Raw genomic sequence first — 21,914 nt, forward strand, 5'->3', positions numbered from 1 at the left:
TTTTGGTATATGGCTTTTTGATAATTTTTTATTCTATTTTCTGTCAGTATTATGGAAGAGCTACATTTTTGGTGAGTTTATTATTTTTTATTCATCATAAGGCTATGATCACACATTACGTTTTTGCAGTGTTTTTTCTGCAACCAAAATCTGCTCTTGCTCAAAAGGGCTCTTTCACACATCAGTATCTCCAGTACGAGTGGTGACAGTTTCCACACATGCTGGAGACATTGATACAAGTAGACCCATTCAAATGAATTGGTCTGTGCACATCTCAGTGTGTTTCCACAGACCGTGTGTTCATGTGCTCCACGTACTGACATGTCTGGTTTTTGCAGATGCACGGTCCGCATCCGTGTGACACGTACCGGTGCCTGAGAATCAGCACTACAGTTAGCGCTGTTCCCAAAGGCTGGGTCCTGAATGCTGCCCTCATCATGGTTCCCTTTCGGCGCTGTGATCAGCACCAGCAGGCACAATGATGAGGGTAGTAGTGTCTGATATCGCAGTGTCCACCTGTAAAAATAAGAATAAAAATAATCAAATTCATATACTCACCTCTCCTAGGGGTCCCCCGCTATAATCCTCTGACCGCTGATGCCGATAACCCGGGGAGAATGAGCGGCTCCGGAGCTGCGCTCAGTGAGTGACAGGACACGGCTCCTGAGCTCAGCTCCAGAGCCACTCATTCTCCCCGCCTCCTCGGTGTCAGAGGATTACACTGGGGGACACCTAGGAGAGGTGAGCATATGGATATTATTATTTTATTCTTAGTTTTACACATGGACACAGCGGGAGCAGACCCTACCACTACCCTCATCCTTGTCCCTGTTGGTGCTGATTGCAGCGCAGGAAAGGAATCATGATGAGGGCAGTGCTCAGTACCTGGCACTTGGGAACAGCGCTAACTGTACGCTGATTCCCAGGAGCCAGTATGTGTGATCTTGATGCGGCACATGGGCCGCACACGGATGCAACATGTAAAACGCATACGGACACGGATATCTTCAGTAACGGAAATATATGTCCGGGTCCTCTTGGCTCTCCTCATAGCCGCGGTATTGTAGCTCCTCCTCGGTGATCCGATGGACATGTAGGGCATATGGTCCTTTTGCACCTACGTGGCGGGTGAAGGTGACCACATCACCAGGGTACAGGTCACGGCCACGATGCCCCTCAGGTAGATGACTTTCGACGTCCCTGCGGGTCACAAAGACGTCGCCTGCTGTTTCTGGGCCCCTGATGAAGCCCCAGCCGTTCTCCATGTGGAACTTGACTATGGTCCCGGTGATTCGGGGACCACGGGCAGCTTCGGGGTCTTGGCGGGCCTTACGTTTTTGGTCAGCACTCTGGGCTTGGAGCCGTTCCTCCCTGACGCGTCTCTCTCGTCGCTCCTGCTCAAAGGTCGCCAGTTGCTGATGACAGGCCTCCAGATGACGGACCGCGTCTGCCCGAGTCTCTTGGGACCACCCCATCAAGTTCTCGCCGGTGGGGTCCCACGCAAATTGGACGTCTTCTAGTGGGGGTAGGGTGACCTCGACGGGTTCAGGAGCCGGTATCAGAGGCTCGCGCGGGGGCTGGGCCTTCCATGGCTGATTGCCGGTCACTTCAGCCGGCCACTCCAGGGGCAGTCCATCCGGACCGGTATGATGGGCAATCAAGTCCACACCCAGTTGTGGTATGGTAGAGGGACTTGATCTGGGGGCAGCGCCCGGGGGCACTCGGCCTTGCGACCAGGCCAGGGGTCTCTCGGTCGCGCTAGGTGGCAGTCCCGTCCGGGACAGGGGCGCAGGCTTAGCGATGGCACCCGGGTCATCCAGGCCTTGCGACCAGGCCGATGACGCTTCTCGCTTTACGGCGCCCGGGGTCAGGGGGCGTGGCGACGGGCGGGGCGTGGCCGCGGCGCTCACCGCTTGAGGCCTAGCTGGAAGTAGTGGCGGCGCGGCAACAGGCGCGGTGAGTGGGGCTTCGGGTGCCGCGACTGGGGGCTGGGGCAGGCTTGCGGTTGCTGGGCTTGGGGTGGTGACGTCCCCTTCACTTGCCTCAGTCCTCGCGGCTCCCTCCACGGCGTCGCCTCCGGTCCTCTCTCCTCTTGCGCCGTCCTCCGAGGCAGGCAAACCGCGGGGTGCGGCTGAAGTCTGTCGCTGATGGGTCTCGGCCTGCCGGGCCAGTTCCTTTCTCCACTCTGTGAGTGCATCTTGCTGCGCCCGGACCATCCTCCGCTCCAGGTCCTCCAGTGCAGCTTGCGCACACTCCGGATCTCTGGGGAGCTGCGCCAGGACTTCTGCTAGGCTGCAGAGCGGTTCGGCCTGCAGCAGGCTTCGGGCCAGGAGACTGGTGCTGCTCAGGGCGTCCATTCCCGGGTGCGGTCTGTCTGGACTGATCCAGACCACCCCCTGCCCCGCAGTTTTCTTCTCTTCCCACCCCCATTGGGGGCGGCCCCGGGGCAACTTGGTGACAATCACTTTCAGGGGCAGCCCCCCCATGTTGATAGACATCTCCACTGCTGCATTCATGGCTGGTGGGGGCGGGCCCCTTCTTTGGCGCCATTCTGGGATCTGGCCCACGATGGGAGGTGGCTTCCTGCTGTCTTTTGGTGCACACATAATGGCGTCCGCTCTGCCAGGGCGGGAAAAACGGATGAAGACGGCGGGAAACGGTCCAAGATGGCGTCTGATGGCGGGAATCGGCTCCAGACGGCGGGAAACTTCTTTTTAAGGTACATGTGTAATTCTCTTCAGGCACGCAATACCCGTTTGTGGCGGGTTGGTCACGATCCTGCCGACTACGCCAAAGCTGACCCGCCCCCTGGGCCGTGGGGAACTCGGATCCGGGCAATAGGGGGAACGATGGGAGTAGTAGTGGCAACCCGGTTCCGTGGCTCAGAGTGGTCAGACCATTGGTAGTCTGCTACGTGCATCAGATAATGTCCGACTACGCCACCTGTGGATTGCGGTTATTAGGAACCGCCGCTGCATGCAGACCGCTGGGGCTGATGAAGTGTGCAGCTAGGGTAGTGTGACTCCCCACGGGAAGAGTGCGGCCCCAGGGCAGTGTAGTGGATGGTGGGAGTGATGGTAGTGAGAGTCCCGGTGCCGATAGTGCCGGAGGAGCAAGGAGTACACGGACAACAAGTTACAGTCCAGGGTCTTTACTCACAGTTCGTTTGTTCCGGGTCACTTCCGTCGGCAGTGACCGCCCGAGCCGTGCTGCGTCCACCAGGCGAGGGGCTCGGTCAACTCCCAGGCAGTTCAGGAGCATGGCACAGGACCCCCTTTAATCCTTTCTCTGGCCTGCCTCACCAGTGACCCACTTTTGTCCGGCTGCCGCGGACTTGTGCAGTTAAACGTGAGCCCCGTCCTCCGCTGTCCTATATGGTGCCTTCCTAGCAGGTTTGATGAGGTGTCGCACCAATAGATGATCACGACGACCGGTCTTTGGCTGAGGGTTGTTTCTCCTCCACCAACTTGGGATCCGGTACCCTTAATCTGCCTGACCCTGCACCCTGGATTCTCGTGGGTTCTTAGGGTCCCTTCCACCTTCTTGTTCCTGAGCCCTTCTGTTTCTCTGTCTCTTCTTCTCTTTCTTTCCTGTTCTGTTCCTTTCTGTTCCTTTCTCTTGGAGCTGAGATGAGCTAGAATCTCAGCTCCCCTTCACCTCCTCCTCGGCCTCTCACTAGGCCCTCCTGGAGTAGAGCTCCTACAGAGCCTCTACTCCCTGTCTTCTCCTCTGGCTGAACGAACCTAGATCTAAGATGGTGCCCATCTTTTATACCTCCCTCTGACCATGAGCCCAGGTGACCAGCAACCAATGGGCTCCTACCTATGCTCAGAAACCGCCCCCTATCTGCCCCTACAGCACTGGGTGTTCCACCCCTCCCTCCCCACTCCAGCAGGGACATGGTCGGTCGTGCCTGCACTTATGTCTAGTGGGAGCACCGTTGAGTTGTCCCTCGGAAATGGGGTGTGTGTGCTGCATGCAGCTAACTGAGCCCTGGTCCATACTCCATCCTTACCCGGGAGTGGAATATCACACCTCTGGACTGAGGTGCAATACAATACCCCTGTAGCGGCCGAACCCTCGGGGCGCTACATTAGTACAAAAGGTGTTGGGGTAAGACAGTCATAGAGGGGCTGCATTAAAACAGAGACGGCATGAATCCACTGTCTGCAATAGGAAACAAGTCCAAGAAAAGTTCTGAGGGCTGCAACATTAATGGGGACGGTGAATGCCTGTACTGCTTGTTTGCGTGCATTTGTTAAATGACGGGCTCCTGGTGTAATGCAATGTCCCAAAAAGGTGACTGAAGATTTGCAAAACTGAAGCTTATCTTTTGATGCCTTGCAGCCAGCGTGATAGAGAAACAACATAAGCGATATAGTTGCACTATGACATTGTTTCCTGGAGGGGGCACAAATGAGCAGGTCATCGACATATTGCAAAACAACGATATGTGGTTCAGACCATCCCTCCAGTATTTCCTGCAGACTTGCAGTGTACATTGTGGGTGAATTCTGGGCATCCTGTGGCAGCACTGTCCATGTATATTGACTACCCTGGAATGTGAAAGCAAGCAAGTACTGGCAGTCAGGATGTAATGGTACACTGAAAAATGCATTTGCCAAATCGACCACTGAAAAGCAAAGAGAGTTAGAAGGTATCTGTGACAGAAGAGTATGCGGGTTGGGCACAACTGGTGTTAGAAGTTCTGTGGCTTTGTTAACCAACCGGAGGTCATGGACCATTCTATATGCGGCTGGTTGTCCTGGCACGCTCTTTTTCTTTACTGGGAACAGGGGAGTGTTGCAAGGGGACTGGGTTTTGACTAGGACTCCTCTCTGTAGTAATTTTTGGACCTGCTGGGCTATGGCATTCTCCTGAGCCGAGCTAAGGGGATACTGCCTCTGTTGAGGCAAGATGGCTCCTGGTTTTAATTTCACCATTACTGGTTGAACTCTTAACCTACCAACATCTGTTTTGTCTGAGGCCCAAAAATCATGTGGTACAGCCTGCTCCAATATCGGGGGAAACTCATTTGTCTCTTCTATGCTGGCAATATCTAGTGACATAATTTTGCAAAGGGTACTTGGTTTTAAACCTGGGGTCATGGTGACAGTGCCATCGGGATGATACTCAATATGTTCTTGTAATTGGGACAACACATCATTTCCCAAAAGGTTACATTGGCCTCGGGGCGATACCATGAGCTGGCTATGTACAGTAGCTCCTTGAATTTGCAGGGGAATTCTTTTAGTGACAGGGAGCAGGACAGACGGGGAATTGAAGGGGGTGGCAATGACATGATGTGAAAAATCAGTGTCAGTATATGGCCAATCACCTTGCGTAATTACTGAATTGTCGGCCCCCGTATCTACTTGGAAATCGATTTCATGTCCCCCTGGTAGGTTCACCTGCACTATACAACTGGGAGTTGGGGGTAAGGAGATGAGGGGGTTCATGTGCAAGCTACCCTCATCCTATGGGGGTGTTGTTTGGTCGGCTGGAGGACCCGTACTCTGAGCATTTGGATACGGGTTGGTCCTACAGTTCTTTCTAAAATGTCCTGGCTTTTTACATCCGTAACACAGTTTCTGTCCTCCTCCTTCAGTCCGTCCTCTGCCTCTGTTGTTTCTGGGGGTCGTCTCTACTATATGTATTCTGGCAGCTCTTTTTGCCTGCACTATGTCATGCTGTGCCCCCTGAGCTATTCTAGCTAAATCTTCTGCCTTCACTGATCTCCAGTCCGGTCTACTTGCTTTTACCTTCTCTGCAATCTCTTTCTTTAGTCCATTCATGAAAGCACTTGCTAATACCCTCTCACTAGTCTTATTCCCGGGGTTGAACCCCATTTCTGACCAGGTTTTCTTTAGTGCATAGAAATAATCCTTAGGATCTTCCTCCTTTCCCTGCACTCTATCTTCTAGTGTAACTTGCTTTTCTGCTTGCCTGTCTTGACATGTTTTTACCAACGCTGCTGCGAATAGGACTCCAGCTGCTGCATCATTAGATTCTGCATCTACGGGTCCGGTCCTATTGGCATACTGTTTTTTTGTCTCATCTATCAACCTATCATAGCGGGCTTCATCTGCCAATTTTCCCTTAATTACCCCCTGCAGATCTATTCTAGTGGCATGGTACGTACACTGTATGGTGGTGATCATTCTAGCAAAACCCATAGGGACTGGGACGGAACTGGCAGCTGGGAGATCAGTGCCAACTGCTCTGAAGGACTCCATGGTCTATACATTAACATTGTACGAGCTTCCTGACCTGGAACCACTGCATCCCCCCCTGCTGCTGCTGCTGCTGCTCCCGGTGCTCCTGGCACAACTACCGTCCTCATTGGGAATTGTCTAGCTGGGTGGGGTCTCTGTCCTCCACATGCCACACAGATGTCTACTGTCAAGGGATTCTGATGTCCACATCTGGGGCAAACCCAACATTTAGGTTCCTGGGAATTCTGGTACTGGGGTGGGAGTGACGTCGGGAGCGGACAGGGAGGAAAATCTGTCATTCCAGTTTTTGTCAGTCTGTAACGTCCGTCTCCTAATTCTTCAATCTTTCCTTCAAAATAAGCGCATGCATTCATCCATACATCTACTGTCCCTAACAGACCCTTATCTTTCAGCCATCCATGATAGGAGTTAAAGAAGGATTTCCATTTCTCTCCATTCATCTCTCCATTCTCATTCATTCCCGCTTTACACAATATTTTGTCAATTCCAATCAGTGCCTGTTTCCCTTTTCTGCGTACCACTAAGTCTTTGGCTATAATGCCTTCCTTGGCATTTTGGTTCCCCATTTTTTTCGGTTCTCCTCACCTAGAAGAGACTCCTCAGTCACTTAGACAATGGTCACTTAGACAATGGGCCACAAAGGTTTCTGAACCATTCCACTACTAGCCTCTCTAGGACTTATACGCCAACCAGAAAAACAGACCAAAAACATCAATCCCGGGACACATCCACAACACAATCATCGGATCCATACTTTCATTCTTAAATTCTCCAAAGGATAGAAGGCAGGACTGTCAATTTATCTGAGGGATTCTACTGGTTCAAAGGGACCTGAACCAGACAACAATCTGTTGAATTACCTGGGGAGCCGACCGCTCGGGGGTGAGGGAGTCTCTTCTATGCAGTGATATAATTAGGTAGAATATAACAGTTATTCTTACCTCAGCGCTGTATATATCACCAACAGAGAGCTTCACTCGTCCCACGTCTCGGACCGGTCGAGCACCCTTGGGTAGATTAACTCAAGGTCCCTGTTCGAGGCGCCAGCTGTCGTCACTGAATTTTGGGTCTTCTATCCTTTGGATTACGAGCTCGGAGAGAATGAAGACACAGGACAGGATGTTTGTGTCTAAACATACTCTAAAAACTTTATTACAAAACACAGGGCTAATATACACCCTAAAGGCAGGAAACGGATTTGCCATATATGGTTCGATTATACAGTTTAGCTGAACAAGCGAAAAAAGCTAGTTTCTGTATGCTTTAAAATATTTAATTAGACTTATCTAGTTAGCAAGGTCATTTCATCTTTCTGCAAGAACACATTATTGCTACAAGAAGAAACATCTGGCCAGGGAGAATCACGTTATCTTTTTAGCAAGGACACGCTATTGATACAAGAAGGAACATTCATAGCTGTTGTTTTCACCTAAAATAACTGTCAGACTTATATAGCATAGATGGGGCCTTTAAACTTGAGGGACTCCATCTTCTGCTATAACAGGTGGGATATAACATTCAGCCCCCCCCACTGATCAGCAGTTCCCAGTGCCCGTGGTATGTGCTCACTTGCGGAGGGAACTACACAGCTGCATCAACTGCATAGTGGCCACGGCTGGGCACTTCATATCCACTCTTATTGAATAGACCTAGATTTGCATTACCCAGTTGCAGCCATTATTAAGGTTAGGCCATCAATATAAAAGCAATGGACAATCCCTTTAAGTCCTGCAGAATCTCTTTATGTAGTTTCTCACCATAGCAATACCATACATGTCAACATTAAAGAGAACCTGTAATGTCAGAAAACGCTATTTACCTGGAGATATAGGGTCAATCTGCAGGTAAATATCTTTACAATGCTACATGGCCATCTGACTGTAAGTGCGGCTACCAGGAAAGAAGTAACTTATTTCCTCCCGGGAGCTCTGGGCTTTCAGTCATAGGAGAAGTTACATTCATGGCTCACAGCGCTGCTCACTATACTGTGTGGCTGTAAGCACGCCCCAGAGAAAATTTTCTCCGCACAGATGCGCTGCACATTGAGCTGGCAATCCAAGTGCTGGAGCGTGCTTACAGCAACTACTCATAGTGTAGTAAGCCGGCTTAAGCAACTCCTTGCATGACTGAAAGCCGATGGCTCTTGAAAGAAATATAGTTTAGTTTCTGCCAGTAGCTGAACTTTTAGTAAAGCTGCCAGGAAATGTTGTAACACTATTTACCTGCAGATTATTCCTGTATCTGACGTTTTCAGCTATACCATTTTTGGTATATGGCTTTTTGATAATTTTTTATTCTATTTTCTGTCAGTATTATGGAAGAGCTACATTTTTGGTGAGTTTATTATTTTTTATTCATCATAAGGCTATGATCACACATTACGTTTTTGCAGTGTTTTTTCTGCAACCAAAATCTGCTCTTGCTCAAAAGGGCTCTTTCACACATCAGTATCTCCAGTACGAGTGGTGACAGTTTCCACACATGCTGGAGACATTGATACAAGTAGACCCATTCAAATGAATTGGTCTGTGCACATCTCAGTGTGTTTCCACAGACCGTGTGTTCATGTGCTCCACGTACTGACATGTCTGGTTTTTGCAGATGCACGGTCCGCATCCGTGTGACACGTACCGGTGCCTGGGAATCAGCACTACAGTTAGCGCTGTTCCCAAAGGCTGGGTCCTGAATGCTGCCCTCATCATGGTTCCCTTTCGGCGCTGTGATCAGCACCAGCAGGCACAATGATGAGGGTAGTAGTGTCTGATATCGCAGTGTCCACCTGTAAAAATAAGAATAAAAATAATCAAATTCATATACTCACCTCTCCTAGGGGTCCCCCGCTATAATCCTCTGACCGCTGATGCCGATAACCCGGGGAGAATGAGCGGCTCCGGAGCTGCGCTCAGTGAGTGACAGGACACGGCTCCTGAGCTCAGCTCCAGAGCCACTCATTCTCCCCGCCTCCTCGGTGTCAGAGGATTACACTGGGGGACACCTAGGAGAGGTGAGCATATGGATATTATTATTTTATTCTTAGTTTTACACATGGACACAGCGGGAGCAGACCCTACCACTACCCTCATCCTTGTCCCTGTTGGTGCTGATTGCAGCGCAGGAAAGGAATCATGATGAGGGCAGTGCTCAGTACCTGGCACTTGGGAACAGCGCTAACTGTACGCTGATTCCCAGGAGCCAGTATGTGTGATCTTGATGCGGCACATGGGCCGCACACGGATGCAACATGTAAAACGCATACGGACACGGATATCTTCAGTAACGGAAATATATGTGAAACCGGCCTAAAAAACAGGTATTGTGATGTTTTTTGGTGGAGATTATAGGAATCTACAGTACGTTTAATAAAGTCAGTCTTATTCATCAAAAAAGCAGCAAAATCAGTGTTTTCCCACTTTCTTATTGCTATGAGTGAAAAACGCTGCAAAAACGCTTTTGTTCAATGCCCCCGTTGGGGCATACATTTGAACCTACAAGAAAAAGGGATACGGATAAATGTGCCTACAGAGCCATAGACTGTAATGATGCCGGCAGAGCAAACGTGCACTCTGCATAATTTTCGTGAGTGCATATATGGCGCCCCTGATGGTTCAGTCGCCACAGGGGTACTGCACCTCAGATAGAGGTGTGGTATCTCCGCTTTCAGGTAAGGATGGAGTACTACACAGGACCCCAACCACACACTCAACACTACACCACTCCAGTTCTGTAGGGGGCCTAAATGCACCATAGTGCCGCCCCGGTCCTGAACGGAGGAGTTGGGGGGAACCAAAGTGAGGGGGAACCAAGTAGTGAGTGAGGGTGGAGTAAGCACTTACTTAGCATATTAGCATATTCTATATAACGGGAGGCCATCTTAAGTTCAAGGTCTTTGGTTGTGGGTCTTCAGTCGGGGTCCAGCTGAGCCAGTAGCTGGCTGAAGGTCCACGGTCCCTGGTCTCAGGCCTTGAGACAGGGAGCGGGGCAGAGTATTACCCAAACCAGGGATTTAAGCTTAAAGAGGACAATTTGCATATTCCAGGTGCCTTCTGGGAAAAGCGAAGAGTCTCCTTCAGCTAGAAGATCGCTGGGTACAGCCGGGAACCAGCTGCTTGGAAAGCATCGCCAAACCAGGGATTGAAGCTTGAAGAGGACAATTTGCATATTCCAGGTGCCTTCTGGGAAAAGAGAAGAGTCTTCTTCAGCTAGAAGATCGTTGGGTACAGCCGGGACCAGCTGCTTGGAAAGCATCGCCAAACCAGGGATTGAAGCTTGAAGAGGACAATTTGCATATTCCAGGTGCTTTCTGGGAAAAGTGAAGAGTCTCCTTCAGCTAGAAGATCGTTGGGTACAGCCGCGACCAGCTGCTTGGAAAGCATCGCCAAACCAGGGATTGAAGCTTGAAGAGGACAATTTGCATATTCCAGGTGCCTTCTGGGAAAAGCGAAGAGTCTCCTACAGCTAGAAGATCATTGGATACAGCCGGGACCAGCTGCTTGGAAAGCATCGCCAAACCAGGGATTGAAGCTTGAAGAGGACAATTTGCATATTCCAGGTGCCTTCTGGGAAAAGCGAAGAGTCTCCTTCAGCTAGAAGATCGTTGGATACAGCCGGGACTGGGATCAGCGGGACGGCGCGCAAATTTGTTTAATTTGTTTATCCTAGGGTATCACAAGAAAGAAGACAGACATCAAGTCAGCAGGGACAAGGCGCAGCATGGCAGATGTGACAACCTACATGGTGAGCTGCAACATGTGCTACATGTTCACAGATCGACCAGAAGCTGAAACCAACTTCACCTGCCAGAAGTGTAGACTACTGGCTCTTTTAGAAGAAAAGGTGCGGGGACTGGAAGAAAGAATTGCGACATTAAAACTCATCAAGGAAAATGAAGACTTCCTGGACAGAACAGAAGCGTCACTACTGGTCACGGAAAGTGAAGGAAGCGTCAGAAAGCCTCCAGAGGCAGACAAATGGAGGCAAGTGACCAAAAGAAGCAAGAAGACCATGGAGACACCACCAACCACACAACTGAGAAACAGATTCCAAGGACTTGTGGAGGACGAAGATGGCACACCTAAGGATGAGGCACTACCAGCAAGCAAAAAAGAAAAGAGCACCCAGAAACACCCAGAAGCGACAAGAAAAAGGACAGCCAAGAAGGGAAGAAGAGTGGTGGTGGTGGGAGACTCACTACTGAGAGGAACAGAAGCAGCTATCTGCAGACCGGACATAACCGCAAGAGAAGTATGCTGCCTCCCAGGGGCGAAGATCAAGGATGTTACCGATAGGATACCGAAGCTCATCAGTTCCAAGGATGTCCACGCATTTCTTCTGATACATGTTGGCACCAATGACACGGCAAAGAAGGACCTACCGACAATCTGCAAGGACTTTGAAGCATTGGGGAAGAAAATAAAAGAACTGGATGCGCAGGTAGTTTTTTCTTCTATCCTTCCAGTAGACTTGCATGGCGTCAGGAGATGGAACAGGATCCTTGATGTGAACAACTGGCTGAGACGATGGTGCAGACAACAAGGATTTGGATTCCTGGACCACGGTGTGAATTACCTCTATGACGGACTCCTTGCCAGAGACGGACTACACCTCAACAAACCCGGGAAACACACATTCGCCAGGAGACTTGCAACACTCATCAGGAGGGCGTTAAACTAGAAGAAGAGGGGATGGGAAGAAAAACGCTGGACACGAACATGCAACCAGAGAACATACTAATGAAAGATATGAAGTGCGACAAAGAAGGTCCAAGACAAGATACTTGGAAGGGAGGTAAGAAAATTTCTAATACAATCCACAGGGAGAAGATTGGAACAAAACAAAATCGTGTAAACTGCGTGCTAGCAAATGCCAGAAGCCTGACAAACAAGATGGATGAACTGGAAGCAGAAATATCTACAGGTAACTATGACATAGTGGGAATAACTGAGACATGGTTAGATGAAAGCTATGACTGGGCAGTTAACTTACAGGGTTACAGTCTGTTTAGCAGGGATCGAATAAGTCGGAAAGGGGGTGGAGTCTGTCTATATGTAAAGACGTGTCTAAAGCCTACAATACGGGAGGATGTATGGGAGGGAAATGAGGAGGTCGAGTCCTTATGGGTGGAGATACATGGGGCAAAAAACAAGAATAAAATTATCATAGGAGTCTGTTATAAACCACCAAATATAGCAGAAGCCACGGAAAGTCTATTAATGAGACAAATAGACGAAGTAGCAAAAAATAACCAGGTGATTATTATGGGGGACTTCAACTACCCCGATATAGACTGGGAAACAGAAAGCTGTAGATCTCAGAAAGGAAACAGGTTTCTGTCAATTATCAAAGACAATTATTTGTCACAACTTGTGCTGGAACCAACTAGAGGGACGGCCCTTTTAGACTTAATATTAACTAACAGGCCAGACAGAATAACTGAGGTGCAGGTCGGGGGGCACCTGGGAAATAGTGACCACAACATTATACAATTCCACATGTGCTTCAGTAGGTGCCCAGCAAGGGAGTCACAAAAACACTGAACTTCAGCTAAGAGATGCCCTTCACCTTATAGACTGGGATATGATCTTCAGTAATAGGAGCACGGATAGAAAATGGGAAATAGTGACCACAACATTATACAGTTCCACATGTGCTTCAGTAGGGTGCCCAGCAAGGGAGTCACAAAAACACTGAACTTCAGGAGGGCAAAGTTTGATCAGCTAAGAGATGCCCTTCACCTTATAGACTGGGATAGTATCTTCAAATGGGACATTTTCAAAACAGTCCTACATAGTCACTGTAGAAGGTACATACCTTATGGGAATAAAAGGGCTAGGAATAGGAGGAAGCCAATGTGGCTAAATAAGGACGTCAAGAGGGCAATGAAAAACAAAAAAAGGGCTTTCGGTAAACTTAAACAAGAAGGCAGCGAGGAAGCGCTAATATCTTATAGGGAAAAAAACAAAATCTGTAAGAAACAAATAAGAATAGCAAAAGAGGAGACAGACAGACTAATTGCCAAGGAAAGTAAAACCAATCCCAAACTGTTCTTTAACTATATAAACAGTAAAAGGATTAAAACTGATGGCGTTGGCCCATTGAAAAATAACCTGGGTAAAATCATAGAGGACGATGAGGGTAAAGCAAACCTACTCAATAGCTTCTTCTCCACTGTTCTCACAAAAGAAAACAATTTATCGGAGGAAATGCAGAGTGATAAAGTAAACCCTCCGCTAAATATCACCCACCTAACCCAGGAGGAAGCTCAGAAACGCCTAAATAATATCAAAATAGACAAGTCACCAGGCCCAGATGGCATACACCCCCGGGTACTAAAAGAATTAAGTAATGTGATAGACAGGCCGCTGTATCTTATATTCAAGCACTCTTTATGGACAGGGACTGTCCCACTAGACTGGCGCCAAGCAAATGTGGTACCAATATTCAAAAAGGGGTCTAAAAGTGACCCTGGGAACTATAGAGCAGTCAGCTTAACGTCTGTTGTGGGTAAATTGTTTGAAGGATTTCTTAGAGATGCAATTGTAGAATATCTTAATGATAATAACTATCTAACTCCATATCAACATGGATTCATGAGGGATCGCTCCTGATGGCCTTCTACGAGGAGGTGAGCTCACAGCTGGACCGGGGAGAGTCAGTGGATGTTGTATACCTTGACTTCTCCAAAGCGTTTGATACCGTGCCACACAAAAGGTTGGTATATAAAATGAGAATGCTTGGTCTGGGGGATAATGTGTGCAAGTGGGTAAATAGCTGGCTGAGTGATAGAAAGCAGAGGGTGGTTATCAATGGAGTAAGCTCAGGGGGTGTCAGGGTTACTAGCGGGGTGCCTCAAGGGTCTGTCTTGGACCCTATATTATTTAATATATTTATTAATGATCTAGTGGAAGGGTTGCATAGTAAAATAGCAATATTTGCAGATGATGCTAAACTTTGTAAAGTAGTTAATACAGATGAAGATAGGGCACAGCTACAGGAGGATTTAGATAAATTGGGGAGTTGGGCCAAAAAATGGCAAATGGGTTTCAATGCCAATAAATGTAAGGTCATGCACATGGGAAAGAAAAACAGCAGTCACCCATACATATTAAATGGGAAACCGTTGGTGAAATCTGACATGGAGAAGGACCTGGGCGTCTTGGTTAATAGCAAATTAAATTGGAGTGCCCAGTGTCAGGCAGCAGCTGCGAAGGCAAATAGAGTCATGACATGCATCAGAAGAGGAGTAGGGGCATATGATGAGAACATTGTTCTTCCTCTGTATAAAGCGCTGGTAAGGCCGCACTTAGAATATTGTGCACAGTTCTGGGCTCCGGTGCTCAGGAAAGACATATTGGAGCTAGAGAGGGTACAAAGGAGGGTGACTAAGGTAATAAAGGGAATGGAGGTACAAGAATACCCAGAGAGGTTGTCAAAATTAGGCCTATTTACGTTGGAAAAGAGAAGGCTTAGGGGAGACCTCATAAACATGTATAAATACATCAGGGGGCAGTACAGAGATCTCTCCCATGACCTGTTTATACCAAGGATGGTGACAAAGACGAGGGGGCACACTATGCGTCTGGAGGAAAGGAGGTTCCTGCACCAGCATAGAAGGGGATTCTTTACGGTCAGAGCCGTGAGACTCTGGAACTCTCTGGGAGAGGAAGTGGTGATGTCCAACTCACTTAATGAGTTCAAGAGAGGCCTGGACGCCTTTCTTGAGAACAATAAAATTTAGTGTTGAGCGATACCTTCCGATATCGGGAAATATCGGATCGGATTGGATCGGACCGATACCGAAAGAGTATCGGATATCGCCGATTCCGATACCGGAAACCAATGCAAGTCAATGGGACAGAAATATCGGAATGAAAATAAACCCTTTCTTTCCTTGTAGGTTAATTCTACATGAAGGAAAACAACTAAGAATAATGTAGAATGTATTGGGGGAGGTGGGGGAGACAATAAAGGCATAGAGGTTTAGCCCAATCAAATGGAATAGCAGGAATTAATATTTTTTTTTAAGACGTTCTGAGTTACGGAAATATTGACTATGTTAAGTATTTTTATATATTTATGTTTCACTACTTCCATGCTCTTCACCTTCTTTTTTCTTCTCCCACACTTTCTCTTTCATCATCTTCAGCATCTTTTTCATCCACTTCTTCTTCACCTTCTTCATCTTCTTCTTCTTCACCTTCTTCGTATTATTCTTTTTTTTTACATTCTTCATATTCTACTTCTTCATCTTCTTCATCTTCTTCTTCTTCATCATATTCTTATTTGTGGCAGGCATTCCTGTAGTTGTTATCTATAAAAGGTTGGACATTACACCTTTCGTTCTGCCCGTCACAAAAGATTTACAACAGGATTTGTCCGCGTTCAGTTTGGCCTGCAGCAGCAGGTCTTTTCCAGGGGCACCACGAGGAGGAACGGACTCACCCCCATACACTGCTTAGTCATCTTCTGCTTATAATTTAGATATTATCTTTTGCTCTCATTTTTAGTCTTATGCTTAATGTTCTTCCGCTTTTTGTTCTGCAGCTTCTTGTATTTCTGCTTCTTGGCTTTCTGTCTCTTGTTCTTCTGTATCTTGGTGCTTGTCTTCTCTTCTTTGTCCTCTTGGTCAACTTCTTCAGGGTCATCTTCTTGGTCTTCTTCAGGGTGGTCTTCAGGGTCATCGTCTTCGGGGGTCATCGTCTTCGGGGTCCTCGTCTTCTTCGGGTTGGTCTTCTGGGTCCTCGTCTTCGGGGTCCTCGTTTTCTTCGGGGTGGTCTTCAGGGTCCTCGTCTTCTTCGGGGTGGTCTTCAGGGTCCTCGTCTTCTTCGGGGTGGTCTTCAGGGTCCTCGTAATCAGGGTCGTCGTCTTCGGGGTCCTCGTCTTCTTAGAGTTGGTCTTCAGGGTCCTCGTATTCAGGGTCGTCGTCTTCGGGGGTCCTCGTCTTCGGGGTCCTCGTCTTCTTCAGGTTGGTCTTCTGGGTCCTCATCTTCGGGTTCCTCGTCTTCTTCGGGGTGGTCTTCAGGGTCCTCGTCTTCTTCGGGGTGGTCTTCAGGGTCCTCGTCTTCTTCGGGGTGGTCTTCAGGGTCCTCGTCTTCTTCGGGGTGGTCTTCAGGGTCCTCGTCTTCTTCGGGGTGGTCTTCAGGGTCCTCGTCTTCTTCGGGGTGGTCTTCAGGGTCCTCGTATTCAGGGTCGTCGTCTTCGGGGTCCTCGTCTTCTTAGGGTTGGTCTTCGGGGTCCTCGTCTTCAGGGTCCTCGTCAGGGAGATCTAGAGTGATTACCAAGAACCATTTCAAAAAGCTTGAACTTGGAAATGTAGCAGAAGGTACAAGAAAGCTGAGGAACTACCGAGAACCAGCTGACGGTACTGGAACCCGGATGGGTAGCAGAAGGTACAAGAGCCAATGGAACTGCCGAAGACCAGCTGACGGTACTGGAACTCGGTTACGAAGCAGGAGGTACCTGTGCCAGAAAGCACTACCAAGGACCAGCAGACGTTGGTGGAACTTGGATACCGAGAAGGAGGCACCTAATCCAAAGGCACTGCCGAGAACCAGCTGACGGTACTGGAACCCGGATGGGTAGCAGAAGGTACCCATGTAAAAAAAAGTTCAAGGCCGCGAGCCGGCCGCAGTTACCAAAACCCACAGTCCTACAGGGGGTGCTTGTCCTATTGGCACTATGGAACCAGCCTTCATTGCCAGATCCCGCAGCCCACATAGGAGTCACCTAAACTGCAGGCACCATAGAGTCAGCTAACCCCACCGCAACACGACAGGACAACGCATTGGAGGCAAAGTGACGTTGACACTACCCGGAAACAGCTGGCATGCTGGAACCAGGATGGGCAGGAGGGAGTACCCGTGCCAAAGTCACTGCCGAGAACCAGCTGACGGTACTGGAACCCGGATGGGTAGTAGAAGGTACAAGAGCAAATGGAACTACCGAGAACCAGCTGGCGGTGCTGGAACCCAGGGTAAATACTAAAAACAGAGTGGAGCCAGAGGTGTAATTGGAGCAAGTTTTAAATCCGTAGTACAGTGGATGTGGACAAAGCAGGAGAATTTGCCGGACACACAGCTGGGGATCAGCTGACGTTACTGAACCCCAATAACACTGGAGCAAGCGTTGACTGTGCAGACAGCACTTCTGAGCAGCAACTAGCGGTATTGGAGCCCAGGGTAAATACTAAAAACGGAGGAGCCAGAGGTGTATTTGGAGGAGGTTTTAAATCCGTAGTACAGTGGATGTGGACAAAGCAGGAGAATTTGCCGGACACACAGCTGGGGATCAGCTGACGTTACTGAACCCCAATAACACTGGAGCAAGCGTTGACTGTGCAGACAGCACTTCTGAGCAGCAACTAGCGGTATTGGAGCCCAGGGTAAATACTAAAAACGGAGGAGCCAGAGGTGTATTTGGAGGAGGTTTTAAATCCGTAGTACAGTGGATGTGGACAAAGCAGGAGAATAAGCCGGACACACAGCTGGGGATCAGCTGACGTTACTGAACCCCAATAACACTGGAGCAAGCATTGACTGTGCAGACAGCACTTCTGAGCAGCAACTAGCGGTATTGGAGCCCAGGGTAAATACTAAAAACGGAGGAGCCAGAGGTGTATTTGGAGGAGGTTTTAAATCCGTAGTACAGTGGATGTGGACAAAGCAGGAGAATTTGCCAGACACACAGCTGGGGATCAGCTGACGTTACTGAACCCCAATAACACTGGAGCAAGCATTGACTGTGCAGACAGCACTTCTGAGCAGCAACTAGCGGTATTGAAGCCCAGGGTATATACTAAAAACGGAGGAGCCAGAGGTGTATTTGGAGGAGGTTTTAAATCCGTAGTACAGTGGATGTGGACAAAGCAGGAGAATTTCCGGACACACAGCTGGGGATCAGCTGACGTTACTGAACCCCAATAACACTGGAGCAAGCGTTGACTGTGCAGACGGCACTTCTGAGCGCCAACTGGCGGTGTTGGAGCTCAGGGATAATACTGAAAACAGAGGAGCCAGAGGTGTAATTGGAGAAACTTTCAAATCTGTAGTAGTGAGAATGTGGACAGAGCAGGAGAAATTGCCGTCCGCACAGCAGGGGAACAGCTGACGTTACTGAACCCCAATAACACGGCAGCAAGTGTTGACTGTGCAGACGGCACTTCCGAGTGCCAACTGGCGGTGTTGGAGCTCAGGGATAATACTGAAAACAGAGGAGCCAGAAGTGTAATTGGAGAAACTTTCAAATCTGTAGTAGTGAGAATGTGGACAGAGCAGGAGAAATTGCCGTCCGCACAGCAGGGGAACAGCTGACGTTACTGAACCCCAATAACACGGCAGCAAGTGTTGACTGTGCAGACAGCACTTCCGAGCGCCAACTGGCGGTGTTGGAGCTCAGGGATAATACTGAAAACAGAGGAGCCAGAGGTGTAATTGGAAAAACTTTCAAATCTGTAGTAGTGAGAATGTGGACAGAGCAGGAGAAATTGCCGTCCGCACAGCAGGGGAACAGCTGACGTTACTGAACCCCAATAACACGGCAGCAAGTGTTGACTGTGCAGACGGCACTTCCGAGTGCCAACTGGCGGTGTTGGAGCTCAGGGATAATACTGAAAACAGAGGAGCCAGAGGTGTAATTGGAGAAACTTTCAAATCTGTAGTAGTGAGAATGTGGACAGAGCAGGAGAAATTGCCGTCCGCACAGCAGGGGAACAGCTGACGTTACTGAACCCCAATAACACGGCAGCAAGTGTTGACTGTGCAGACGGCACTTCCGAGCGCCAACTGGCGGTGTTGGAGCTCAGGGATAATACTGAAAACAGAGGAGCCAGAGGTGTAATTGGAGAAACTTTCAAATCTGTAGTAGTGAGAATGTGGACAGAGCAGGAGAAATTGCCGTCCGCACAGCAAGGGAACAGCTGACGTTACTGAACCCCAATAACACGACAGCAAGTGTTGACTGTGCAGACGGCACTTCCGAGCGCCAACTGGCGGTGTTGGAGCTCAGGGATAATACTGAAAACAGAGGAGCCAGAGGTGTAATTGGAGAAACTTTCAAATCTGTAGTAGTGAGAATGTGGACAGAGCAGGAGAAATTGCCGTCCGCACAGCAGGGGAACAGCTGACGTTACTGAACCCCAATAACACGGCAGCAAGTGTTGACTGTGCAGACGGCACTTCCGAGCACCAACTGGCGGTGTTGGAGCTCAGGGATAATACTGAAAACAGAGGAGCCAGAGGTGTAATTGGAGAAACTTTCAAATCTGTAGTAGAGAGAATGTGGACAGAGCAGGAGAAATTGCCGTCCGCACAGTAGGGGAACAGCTGACGTTACTGAACCCCAATAACACGGCAGCAAGTGTTGACTGTGCAGACGGCACTTCCGAGTGCCAACTGGCGGTGTTGGAGCTCAGGGATAATACTGAAAACAGAGGAGCCAGAGATGTAATTGGAGAAACTTTCAAATCTGTAGTAGTGAGAATGTGGACAGAGCAGGAGAAATTGCCGTCCGCACAGCAGGGGAACAGCTGACGTTACTGAACCCCAATAACACGGCAGCAAGTGTTGACTGTGCAGACGGCACTTCCGAGCGCCAACTGGCGGTGTTGGAGCTCAGGGATAATACTGAAAACAGAGGAGCCAGAGGTGTAATTGGAGAAACTTTCAAATCTGTAGTAGTGAGAATGTGGACAGAGCAGGAGAAATTGCCGTCCGCACAGCAGGGGAACAGCTGACGTTACTGAACCCCAATAACACGGCAGCAAGTGTTGACTGTGCAGACGGCACTTCCGAGCGCCAACTGGCGGTGTTGGAGCTCAGGGATAATACTGAAAACAGAGGAGCCAGAGGTGTAATTGGAGAAACTTTCAAATCTGTAGTAGTGAGAATGTGGACAGAGCAGGAGAAATTGCCGTCCGCACAGCAGGGGAACAGCTGACGTTACTGAACCCCAATAACACGGCAGCAAGTGTTGACTGTGCAGACGGCACTTCCGAGCGCCAACTGGCGGTGTTGGAGCTCAGGGATAATACTGAAAACAGAGGAGCCAGAGGTGTAATTGGAGAAACTTTCAAATCTGTAGTAGTGAGAATGTGGACAGAGCAGGAGAAATTGCCGTCCGCACAGCAGGGGAACAGCTGACGTTACTGAACCCCAATAACACGACAGCAAGTGTTGACTGTGCAGACGGCACTTCCGAGCGCCAACTGGCGGTGTTGGAGCTCAGGGATAATACTGAAAACAGAGGAGCCAGAGGTGTAATTGGAGAAACTTTCAAATCTGTAGTAGTGAGAATGTGGACAGAGCAGGAGAAATTGCCGTCCGCACAGCAGGGGAACAGCTGACGTTACTGAACCCCAATAACACGGCAGCAAGTGTTGACTGTGCAGACGGCACTTCCGAGCGCCAACTGGCGGTGTTGGAGCTCAGGGATAATACTGAAAACAGAGGAGCCAGAGATGTAATTGGAGAAACTTTCAAATCTGTAGTAGTGAGAATGTGGACAGAGCAGGAGAAATTTCCGTCCGCACAGGAGGGGAACAGCTGACGTTACTGAACCCCAATAACACGGCAGCAAGTGTTGACTGTGCAGACGGCACTTCCGAGCGCCAACTGGCGGTGTTGGAGCTCAGGGATAATACTGAAAACAGAGGAGCCAGAGGTGTAATTGGAGAAACTTTCAAATCTGTAGTAGTGAGAATGTGGACAGAGCAGGAGAAATTGCCGTCCGCACAGCAGGGGAACAGCTGACGTTACTGAACCCCAATAACACGGCAGCAAGTGTTGACTGTGCAGACGGCACTTCCGAGCGCCAACTGGCGGTGTTGGAGCTCAGGGATAATACTGAAAACAGAGGAGCCAGAGGTGTAATTGGAGAAACTTTCAAATCTGTAGTAGTGAGAATGTGGACAGAGCAGGAGAAATTGCCGTCCGCACAGCAGGGGAACAGCTGACGTTACTGAACCCCAATAACATGGCAGCAAGTGTTGACTGTGCAGACGGCACTTCCGAGCACCAACTGGCGGTGTTGGAGCTCAGGGATTACAGTTCAGGTGGTAGAAACATGAACAGAACAGGAGACCTTGATACTGTTGCCTACCAATTATTTATTCTGGAAGAGGACTGGCAAATTCATGAGAGATCCAGGCCTTGTTCATTTTGAGAAAAGTAAGCCGGTCAACGTTATCGGAGGATAGTCGCATGCGACGGTCTGTTAGTACACCACCTGCGGCACTAAAGACGCGTTCCGATAATACACTAGCAGCAGGGCAAGCTAGCACCTCCAATGCATACTGACTAAGCTCTGGCCATGTATCCAGCTTACAGACCCAAAACTTGAAGGGAGAAGAGCCGTCTGGGAGTACACTAAGAGGGCAAGACATGTAGTCTGTCACCATCTGACGGAAACGTTGCCTCCTGCTGACTGGAGCCGTCTGTGATGGTGTAGACATTTGTGGCGGCGGGGACACAAAACTTTGCCACATTTGGGCCATACTGGTCTTGCCTTGTGCTGAGGCGCTGCTTCTGCTCCCTCTTTGTGCAGAGCTTCCTCCACTGCCTCGACGCACTGAGCTGCTTTGTAAAGCACTAGCAGCACTGCTCTCGGTTGGAATGGAGAACATGATGGAATGCACCAGTGCGTCTTGGTACTCCCGCATTTTACGCTCCCGGTTCAATGGTGTTATGA

This window comes from Phyllobates terribilis, unplaced genomic scaffold (assembly GCF_046119375.1).
Source record: "Phyllobates terribilis strain yellow unplaced genomic scaffold, ASM4611937v1 Scaffold_205__1_contigs__length_3507201, whole genome shotgun sequence".
Classification (NCBI taxonomy): Eukaryota; Metazoa; Chordata; class Amphibia; order Anura; family Dendrobatidae; genus Phyllobates; species Phyllobates terribilis.